Genomic DNA, 10,000 nt, shown 5'->3' with positions numbered 1-10,000 from the left:
CGGGGCCCGCTCGCGGGGAGCGAACCCCGTCCGACGCGTCCCCCCACCGGGCCGCGCGGAAAGCACCGGACGTGCTAGAGGAGACAGCGACCCGACGAGGCGGGCGCGGCCCGGACACCGAGGCCCCCTTTTCGGCCGGGGCGGCTCGCTCTGCAGCAGGCGGCGGAACGGCAAAGGAGCGCGCGGATCGGGCTCTGCTCCCCCGTCCGCGCCCCATCGGTTCTCGGGTCGTTTTCGCCCTCTCTTCTCTCTCGCCATCCATGACCCGCGGCTCAGCTCCAACCGCACCGCCGCCCGGCGCTGCTCGCGGCCGGCACCCACGGGGCGCTAACCCGGACCGGGGCCGGCACCGGCACCTCGCGTGGTTTTCGAAGGACACCTGTAGGCTAGCGGGGCCACGCGGCCGTCACACAGCTGGGGTCGGTAAAGCCGCCCTCCCCGGCAGCGGGAGGGGCGACACCTCGCCTGCGACGGGAAGCGAACTGGAAAAGGAGACCGCCCTGCCCGAGCAGCGGACACCCCCGCCGTGACTTCCCCGCGACAGAGAAGCCCCGGAAGGAGAGCCGGCCGGCCGGGGGCCCTCTCCGACGCCACCCGAAAAGCCTCATCGATCGAGTGCGGCCGAGGAAGGAGCCGCGCCGACGACGGCGACGACGACGGCCCCCCCACGGCCACGGTCCTGGGACAACGGGGCGACGGCCGCCCAGCCCCGCCTGCGGAGCGCTCGCGGCAGAGGAGGAGCGCGGGGGGTGCCGCCACCCGCCCGCCCGCCCGCGGGCGCCAACGGATTCCCTTCTCGGCTAGGCAACGGCAGGACTGGGACTGGGCTGGCCCGCCAGGCCGGGGGGACTCGGCTTCCCCTTCCGGCCCGGGGAACCCGGCCGAGCGTGCCAGAAATACGTGCCACCGGACCGCGCGCCGCCGGCGGCCGGCTTTCCCTTTCCGGAAAAAAATAGCCGGAGGAACGGCACGACAAAAAGGCACATGGAGGCGGCGTTCGCAGCGACCCGTGCTAGCCACGGGGGCCGCGGGCCCGGGACGCCGGAGGCACCCGCGGGGGCGAGTTACGAGTCTCACTCCCCCACGGAGCCCCAGACATCCCGCTCGCTCCCTTCTCTCTCGCCGACGTGGCCCGCGCGCGCCTTCGTCGCAACGGCTCCTCGGTGCCGCGGCTTAAGGCCGCCAGAGAAAAATCCGCGGAGGCCGGGCGGGCGCCCCCACTCTCTGCCCGCGCACCGGCGCGCCTAAACCGCGGAAAAAAAAGAAAAAACGCGGACCCGCGTGGCAACCCAGCCCGCCCGGCCCAAGGGGCTCGGTCGATGCGCCCGCGACCGAGGTGGACGAGGCGCCGCCGCCTCGCCCGGGAAAGGTCCGGGGGGCTCTCGGACTCTCTCTCTCTCTCTCTCTCTCTGTCGGGTGCCGGGTCCGTCAACTCTGAAAAACTCCGCCCGCCAACGCGGGTCCCCGGCTTAAGGCCGAGGAAGGGGGACGGCTTCAACGAGGCGGCCCGGGGACGGGGCGCCCCGACCCCGGCTCCGCAGCTTCACCGGGCGGGCGGACGGCCCAAAACAGTGCCCGCCGAGTGGGCCCCGGCTTAAGGCCAGGCACAAAAGGGACGAGGCGCCGCCGCCTCGCCCGCCAAGCGGCTCTCTCGAATCGCCTTTCACAGCCCTTCTCTCTCGGCATCCCGGGGGGAGATCCGGCCCCTCCACTCGGCAGCCCTTCTCTCTCGGCATCCCGGGGGGAGATCCGGCCCCTCCGCTCGGCAGCCCTTCTCTCTCGGCATCCCGGGGGGAAACCGGCCCCTCCGCTCGGCAGCCCTTCTCTCTCGGCATCCCGGGGGGAGATCCGGCCCCTCCGCTCGGCAGCCCTTCTCTCTCGGCATCCCGGGGGGAGATCCGGCCCCTCCGCTCGGCAGCCCTTCTCTCTCGGCATCCCGGGGGGAGATCCGGCCCCTCCGCTCGGCAGCCCTTCTCTCTCGGCATCCCGGGGGAAACCGGCCCCTCCCCGCGGGCAGCCCTTCTCTCTCGGCATCCCGGGGGAAACCGGGCCCCTCCGCTCGGCAGCCCTTCTCTCTCGGCATCCCGGGGGGAATCCGGCCCCTCCGCTCGGCAGCCCTTCTCTCTCGGCATCCCGGGGGGAATCCGGCCCCTTCTCTCTCTCTCTCTCTCGGCCTCCCGGGGGAACCGGCCCCTCCGCTCGCAGCCCTTCTCTCTCGGTCTCTCGGGGGGATCCGGTCCGTCTTTTCTCAGCCCTTCTCTCTCGGCCTCACTCTCACTGTGCCAACTTCCCCGGGAGGGACGGGAGCCGGAGCCGAGCCACAAGGAGACTCGCCCCGGCTAGGCGGAACACTGGCTTTTTCCCTTTGCCGGCCACCTGAGTGCGGCTGCTCCTCTCCGCCTTAAACGTAGGCACAGCCTCAGCCAACCTACGGGGATGCGGCCCGTCACCTCGCTCCCATAATACGGGCAGATAAGTCCCAAGCCGCCGAGGCCTCCAAGAGGACCGATGGAGATCGACCGGGAAGGGGCGCCGCCTCAGGCCGCAGCCTACGATGAGGCAGCCGGAGGCAGCCGACAACAGCGACCCCTTGGTGAACTTCCGCAGCCGGCCGAGACAACAGGTCTACCCGGCACCCGCCGCTATTTGACTAAGTCCCGCCGGCGCGAGGTAGACCTGGTGTCCCAGGGGCCGGGGTAGACCTGGTGTCCCGGGCTCCGGGGTAGACCTGGTGTCCCGGGGGCCGGGGTAGACCTGGTGTCCGGGGCTCCGGGGTAGACCTGGTGTCCCGGGCGCCGGGGTAGACCTGGTGTCCCGGGCTCCGGGGTAGACCTGGTGTCCCGGGCGCCGGGGTAGACCTGGTGTCCCGGGGGCCGGGGTAGACCTGGTGTCCGGGTCTCCGGGGTAGACCTGGTGTCCCGGGGGCCGGGGTAGACCTGGTGTCCGGGGCTCCGGGGTAGACCTGGTGTCCCGGGCGCCGGGGTAGACCTGGTGTCCCGGGCTCCGGGGTAGACCTGGTGTCCCGGGCGCCGGGGTAGACCTGGTGTCCCGGGCTCCGGGGTAGACCTGGTGTCCCGGGCGCCGGGGTAGACCTGGTGTCCCAGGGACCGGGGTAGACCTGGTGTCCCGCCAGATCCGGAGAAGACCTGGTGTCCCCGGCCCGAGAGCCAGCAGACCTGGTGTCCCCGGACCGAGACGGGGTAGACCGGCTGTCCGCGGCCAGAGACGGGGTAGACCTGGTGTCCCCGGCCCGAGACGGGGTAGACCTGGTGTCTGCGGCACAAGACGGGGTAGACCTGGTGTCTCCGGCCAGAAGCGGGGTAGACCTGTTGTCCTAGAGCCCGGGGTAGACCTGGTGTTCCGGGGGCCGGGGTAGACCTGGTGTCCGGGGCTCCGGGGTAGACCTGGTGTCCCGGGCGCCGGGGTAGACCTGGTGTCCCGGGCTCCGGGGTAGACCTGGTGTCCCGGGCGCCGGGGTAGACCTGGTGTCCCGGGGGCCGGGGTAGACCTGGTGTCCGGGTCTCCGGGGTAGACCTGGTGTCCCGGGGGCCGGGGTAGACCTGGTGTCCGGGGCTCCGGGGTAGACCTGGTGTCCCGGGCGCCGGGGTAGACCTGGTGTCCCGGGCTCCGGGGTAGACCTGGTGTCCCGGGCGCCGGGGTAGACCTGGTGTCCCGGGCTCCGGGGTAGACCTGGTGTCCCGGGCGCCGGGGTAGACCTGGTGTCCCGGGGGCCGGGGTAGACCTGGTGTCCGGGGCTCCGGGGTAGACCTGGTGTCCCGGGCTCCGGGGTAGACCTGGTGTCCCGGGGGCCGGGGTAGACCTGGTGTCCGGGGCTCCGGGGTAGACCTGGTGTCCCGGGCGCCGGGGTAGACCTGGTGTCCCGGGCTCCGGGGTAGACCTGGTGTCCCGGGCGCCGGGGTAGACCTGGTGTCCCGGGGGCCGGGGTAGACCTGGTGTCCGGGTCTCCGGGGTAGACCTGGTGTCCCGGGGGCCGGGGTAGACCTGGTGTCCGGGGCTCCGGGGTAGACCTGGTGTCCCGGGCGCCGGGGTAGACCTGGTGTCCCGGGCTCCGGGGTAGACCTGGTGTCCCGGGCGCCGGGGTAGACCTGGTGTCCCGGGCTCCGGGGTAGACCTGGTGTCCCGGGCGCTGGGGTAGACCTGGTGTCCCAGGGACCGGGGTAGACCTGGTGTCCCGCCAGATCCGGAGAAGACCTGGTGTCCCCGGCCCGAGAGCCAGCAGACCTGGTGTCCCCGGACCGAGACGGGGTAGACCGGCTGTCCGCGGCCAGAGACGGGGTAGACCTGGTTTCCCCGGCCCGAGACGGGGTAGACCTGGTGTCTGCGGCACAAGACGGGGTAGACCTGGTGTCTCCGGCCAGAAGCGGGGTAGACCTGTTGTCCTAGAGCCCGGGGTAGACCTGGTGTCCCGGGGGCCGGGGTAGACCTGGTGTCCGGGGCTCCGGGGTAGACCTGGTGTCCCGGGCGCCGGGGTAGACCTGGTGTCCCGATGGCCGGGGTAGACCTGGTGTCCCAGGGGCCGGGGGTAGACCTGGTGTCCCGGGCTCCGGGGTAGACCTGGTGTCCCGGGGGCCGGGGTAGACCTGGTGTCCCGGGCGCCGGGGTAGACCTGGTGTCCCGGGCTCCGGGGTAGACCTGGTGTCCCGGGCGCCGGGGTAGACCTGGTGTCCCGGGCGCCGGGGTAGACCTGGTGTCCCAGGGACCGGGGTAGACCTGGTGTCCCGCCAGATCCGGAGAAGACCTGGTGTCCCCGGCCCGAGAGCCAGCAGACCTGGTGTCCCCGGACCGAGACGGGGTAGACCGGCTGTCCGCGGCCAGAGACGGGGTAGACCTGGTGTCCCCGGCCCGAGACGGGGTAGACCTGGTGTCTCCGGCCAGAAGCGGGGTAGACCTGTTGTCCTAGAGCCCGGGGTAGACCTGGTGTCCCGGGGGCCGGGGTAGACCTGGTGTCCGGGGCTCCGGGGTAGACCTGGTGTCCCAGGCGCCGGGGTAGACCTGGTGTCCCGGGCTCCGGGGTAGACCTGGTGTCCCGGGCGCCGGGGTAGACCTGGTGTCCCGATGGCCGGGGTAGACCTGGTGTCCCAGGGGCCGGGGTAGACCTGGTGTCCCGGGCTCCGGGGTAGACCTGGTGTCCCGGGGGCCGGGGTAGACCTGGTGTCCCGGGCTCCGGGGTAGACCTGGTGTCCCGGGGGCCGGGGTAGACCTGGTGTCCCGGGCTCCGGGGTAGACCTGGTGTCCCGGGCGCCGGGGTAGACCTGGTGTCCCGGGCTCCGGGGTAGACCTGGTGTCTTCGGCACAAGACGGGGTAGACCTGGTGTCCCAGGGGCCAGAAGCGGGGTAGACCTGTTGTCCTAGAGCCCTGGGTAGACCTGGTATCCCGGGCGCCGAGGTAGACCTGTTGTCCTAGAGCCCTGGGTAGACCTGGTGTCCCGGGCGCCGGGGTAGACCTGGTGTCCCGGGCTCCGGGGTAGACCTGGTGTCCCAGGCGCCGGGGTAGACCTGGTGTCCCAGGGGCCGGGGTAGACCTGGTGTCCCGGGGGCCGGGGTAGACCTGGTGTCCCAGGGGCCGGGGTAGACCTGGTGTCCCGGGCTCGGGGGTAGACCTGGTGTCCCGGGGGCCGGGGTAGACCTGGTGTCCCGGGCTCCGGGGTAGACCTGGTGTCCTCGAGCGCCGGGTAGACCTGGTGTCCCAGGGACCGGGGTAGACCTGGTGTCCCGGGCTCCGGGGTAGACCTGGTGTCCCAGGGCCTACCCCGGGGCCCGGGACACCAGGTCTACCCATGGTCCCAGGACACCAGGTCTACCCCGGGGAACGGGACACCAGGTCTACCCCGGGCCCTGGGACACCAGGTCTACCCATGGTCCTGGGACACCAGGTCTACCCCGGGGCCCGCGACACCAGGTCTACCCATGGTCCCAGGACACCAGGTCTACCCCGGGGAACGGGACACCAGGTCTACCCCGGGCCCTGGGACACCAGGTCTACCCCGGGGCCCGGGACACCTGGTCTACCCAGTGCTCTAGGACAACAGGTCTACCCCGGGGCCCGCGACACCAGGTCTACCCAGGGCCCTGGGACACCAGGTCTACCCCGGGGAACGGGACACCAGGTCTACCCCGGGCCCTGGGACACCAGGTCTACCCAGGGCCCTCGGACACCAGGTCTACCCCGGGGAACGGGACACCAGGTCTACCCCGGGCCCTGGGACAACAGGTCTACCCCGGGGCCCTCTGACACCAGGTCTACCCCGGGGAACGGGACACCAGGTCTACCCCGGGGCCCGGGACACCAGGTCTACCCCGGGGAACGGGACACCAGGTCTACCCAGGGCCCTCGGACACCAGGTCTACCCCGGGGAACGGGACACCAGGTCTACCCCGGGCCCTGGGACAACAGGTCTACCCCGGGGCCCTCTGACACCAGGTCTACCCCGGGGAACGGGACACCAGGTCTACCCCGGGGCCCGGGACACCAGGTCTACCCCGGGCCCCGGGACACCCGGTCTACCCCGGGGAACGGGACACCAGGTCTACCCATGGTCCCAGGACACCAGGTCTACCCCGGGGAACGGGACACCAGGTCTACCCCGGGCCCTGGGACACCAGGTCTACCCCGGGCCCCGGGACACCAGGTCTACCCAGGGCCCTCGGACACCAGGTCTACCCAGGGCCCTCGGACACCAGGTCTACCCTGGCGCCCGGGACACCAGGTCTACCCCGGGCCCTGGGACAACAGGTCTACCCCGGGGCCCTCTGACACCAGGTCTACCCCGGGGAACGGGACACCAGGTCTACCCCGGGGAACGGGACACCAGGTCTACCCAGGGCCCTCGGGACACCAGGTCTACCCCGGGGAACGGGACACCAGGTCTACCCCGGGCCCTGGGACACCAGGTCTACCCCGGGGCCCTCTGACACCAGGTCTACCCCGGGGAACGGGACACCAGGTCTACCCCGGGGCCCGGGACACCAGGTCTACCCCGGGGAACGGGACACCAGGTCTACCCAGGGCCCTCGGACACCAGGTCTACCCCGGGGAACGGGACACCAGGTCTACCCCGGGCCCTGGGACAACAGGTCTACCCCGGGGCCCTCTGACACCAGGTCTACCCCGGGGAACGGGACACCAGGTCTACCCCGGGGCCCGGGACACCAGGTCTACCCCGGGGAACGGGACACCAGGTCTACCCCGGGGAACGGGACACCAGGTCTACCCATGGTCCCAGGACACCAGGTCTACCCCGGGGAACGGGACACCAGGACTACCCCGGGCCCTGGGACACCAGGTCTACCCCGGGGCCCGGGACACCAGGTCTACCCCGGGGAACGGGACACCAGGTCTACCCAGGGCCCTCGGACACCAGGTCTACCCCGGGGAACGGGACACCAGGTCTACCCCGGGCCCTGGGACAACAGGTCTACCCCGGGGCCCTCTGACACCAGGTCTACCCCGGGGAACGGGACACCAGGTCTACCCCGGGGCCCGGGACACCAGGTCTACCCCGGGGAACGGGACACCAGGTCTACCCCGGGGAACGGGACACCAGGTCTACCCATGGTCCCAGGACACCAGGTCTACCCCGGGGAACGGGACACCAGGTCTACCCCGGGCCCTGGGACACCAGGTCTACCCCGGGCCCCGGGACACCAGGTCTACCCCGGGCCCTGGGACACCAGGTCTACCCAGGGCCCTCGGACACCAGGTCTACCCAGGGCCCTCGGACACCAGGTCTACCCTGGCGCCCGGGACACCAGGTCTACCCCGGGCCCTGGGACAACAGGTCTACCCCGGGGCCCTCTGACACCAGGTCTACCCCGGGGAACGGGACACCAGGTCTACCCCGGGGCCCGGGACACCAGGTCTACCCATGGTCCCCGGACACCAGGTCTACCCAGGGGCCCGCGACACCAGGTCTACCTCGGGGAACGGGACACCAGGTCTACCCCGGGGCCCGCGACACCTGGTCTACCCAGTGCTCTAGGACAACAGGTCTACCCCGGGGCCCGCGACACCAGGTCTACCCCGGGGAACGGGACACCAGGTCTACCCCGGGCCCCGGGACACCAGGTCTACCCCGGGCCCTGGGACACCAGGTCTACCCCGGGGAACGGGACACCAGGTCTACCCCGGGGCCCGGGACACCAGGTCTACCCCGGGCCCCGGGACACCAGGTCTACCCCGGGCCCCGGGACACCAGGTCTACCCCGGGGAACGGGACACCAGGTCTACCCATGGTCCCAGGACACCAGGTCTACCCCGGGGAACGGGACACCAGGTCTACCCCGGGCCCTGGGACACCAGGTCTACCCCGGGCCCCGGGACACCAGGTCTACCCCGGGCCCTGGGACACCAGGTCTACCCAGGGCCCTCGGACACCAGGTCTACCCAGGGCCCTCGGACACCAGGTCTACCCTGGCGCCCGGGACACCAGGTCTACCCCGGGCCCTGGGACAACAGGTCTACCCCGGGGCCCTCTGACACCAGGTCTACCCCGGGGAACGGGACACCAGGTCTACCCCGGGGAACGGGACACCAGGTCTACCCAGGGCCCTCGGGACACCAGGTCTACCCCGGGGAACGGGACACCAGGTCTACCCCGGGCCCTGGGAAACCAGGTCTACCCCGGGGCCCTCTGACACCAGGTCTACCCCGGGGAACGGGACACCAGGTCTACCCCGGGGCCCGGGACACCAGGTCTACCCCGGGGAACGGGACACCAGGTCTACCCAGGGCCCTCGGACACCAGGTCTACCCCGGGGAACGGGACACCAGGTCTACCCCGGGGAACGGGACACCAGGTCTACCCCGGGCCCTGGGACACCAGGTCTACCCCGGGGCCCGGGACACCAGGTCTACCCCGGGGAACGGGACACCAGGTCTACCCAGGGCCCTCGGACACCAGGTCTACCCCGGGGAACGGGACACCAGGTCTACCCCGGGGCCCGCGACACCTGGTCTACCCAGTGCTCTAGGACAACAGGTCTACCCCGGGGCCCGCGACACCAGGTCTACCCCGGGGAACGGGACACCAGGTCTACCCCGGGCCCCGGGACACCAGGTCTACCCCGGGCCCTGGGACACCAGGTCTACCCCGGGGCCCTCTGACACCAGGTCTACCCCGGGGAACGGGACACCAGGTCTACCCCGGGGCCCGCGACACCTGGTCTACCCAGTGCTCTAGGACAACCAGGTCTACCCCGGGGCCCGCGACACCAGCTCTACCCAGGGCCCTCGGACACCAGGTCTACCCCGGGCCCCGGGACACCAGGTCTACCCCGGGCCCCGGGACACCAGGTCTACCCCGGGCCCTGGGACACCAGGTCTACCCAGGGCCCTCGGACACCAGGTCTACCCCGGGGAACGGGACACCAGGTCTACCCCGGGCCCTGGGACACCAGGTCTACCCCGGGGCCCTCTGACACCAGGTCTACCCCGGGCCCTGGGACACCAGGTCTACCTCGGGGTTAGGGTTAGGGTTAGGGTGTGGGTTGGGGTTGGGGTTGGGGTTAGGGTTAGGGTTAGGGTTGGGGTTGGGGTTGGGGTTAGGGTTAGGGAAACCAGGTCTACCCCGGGGCCCGCGACACCGGGTCTACCCCGGGGCCCTCGGTCACCAGGTCTACCCGGGGGTTAGGGTTAGGGTTAGGGTAAGGGTTGGGGTAAGGGTTAGGGTTAGGGTAAGGGTTGGGGTTGGGGTTGGGGTAGGGGTTAGGGTTGGGGTTGGGGTTGGGGTTGGGGTTAGGGTTAGGGTTAGGGTTAGGGTTAGGGAAACCAGGTCTACCCCGGGGCCCGCGACACCCGGTCTACCCCGGGGCCCTCGGACACCAGGTCTACCCCGGGGTTAGGGTTAGGGTAAGGGTTGGGGTTGGGGTAAGGGTTAGGGTTAGGGTTAGGGTTAGGGTAAGGGTTGGGGTTGGGGTTGGGGTAAGGGTTAGGGTTAGGGTTGGGGTAAGGGGTAGGGTTAGGGTTAGGGTTAGGGTAAGG

Source organism: Zonotrichia albicollis, unplaced genomic scaffold (assembly GCF_047830755.1).
Source record: "Zonotrichia albicollis isolate bZonAlb1 unplaced genomic scaffold, bZonAlb1.hap1 Scaffold_142, whole genome shotgun sequence".
NCBI lineage: Eukaryota > Metazoa > Chordata > Aves > Passeriformes > Passerellidae > Zonotrichia > Zonotrichia albicollis.
Note: the sequence above shows the minus strand (reverse complement) of the source record.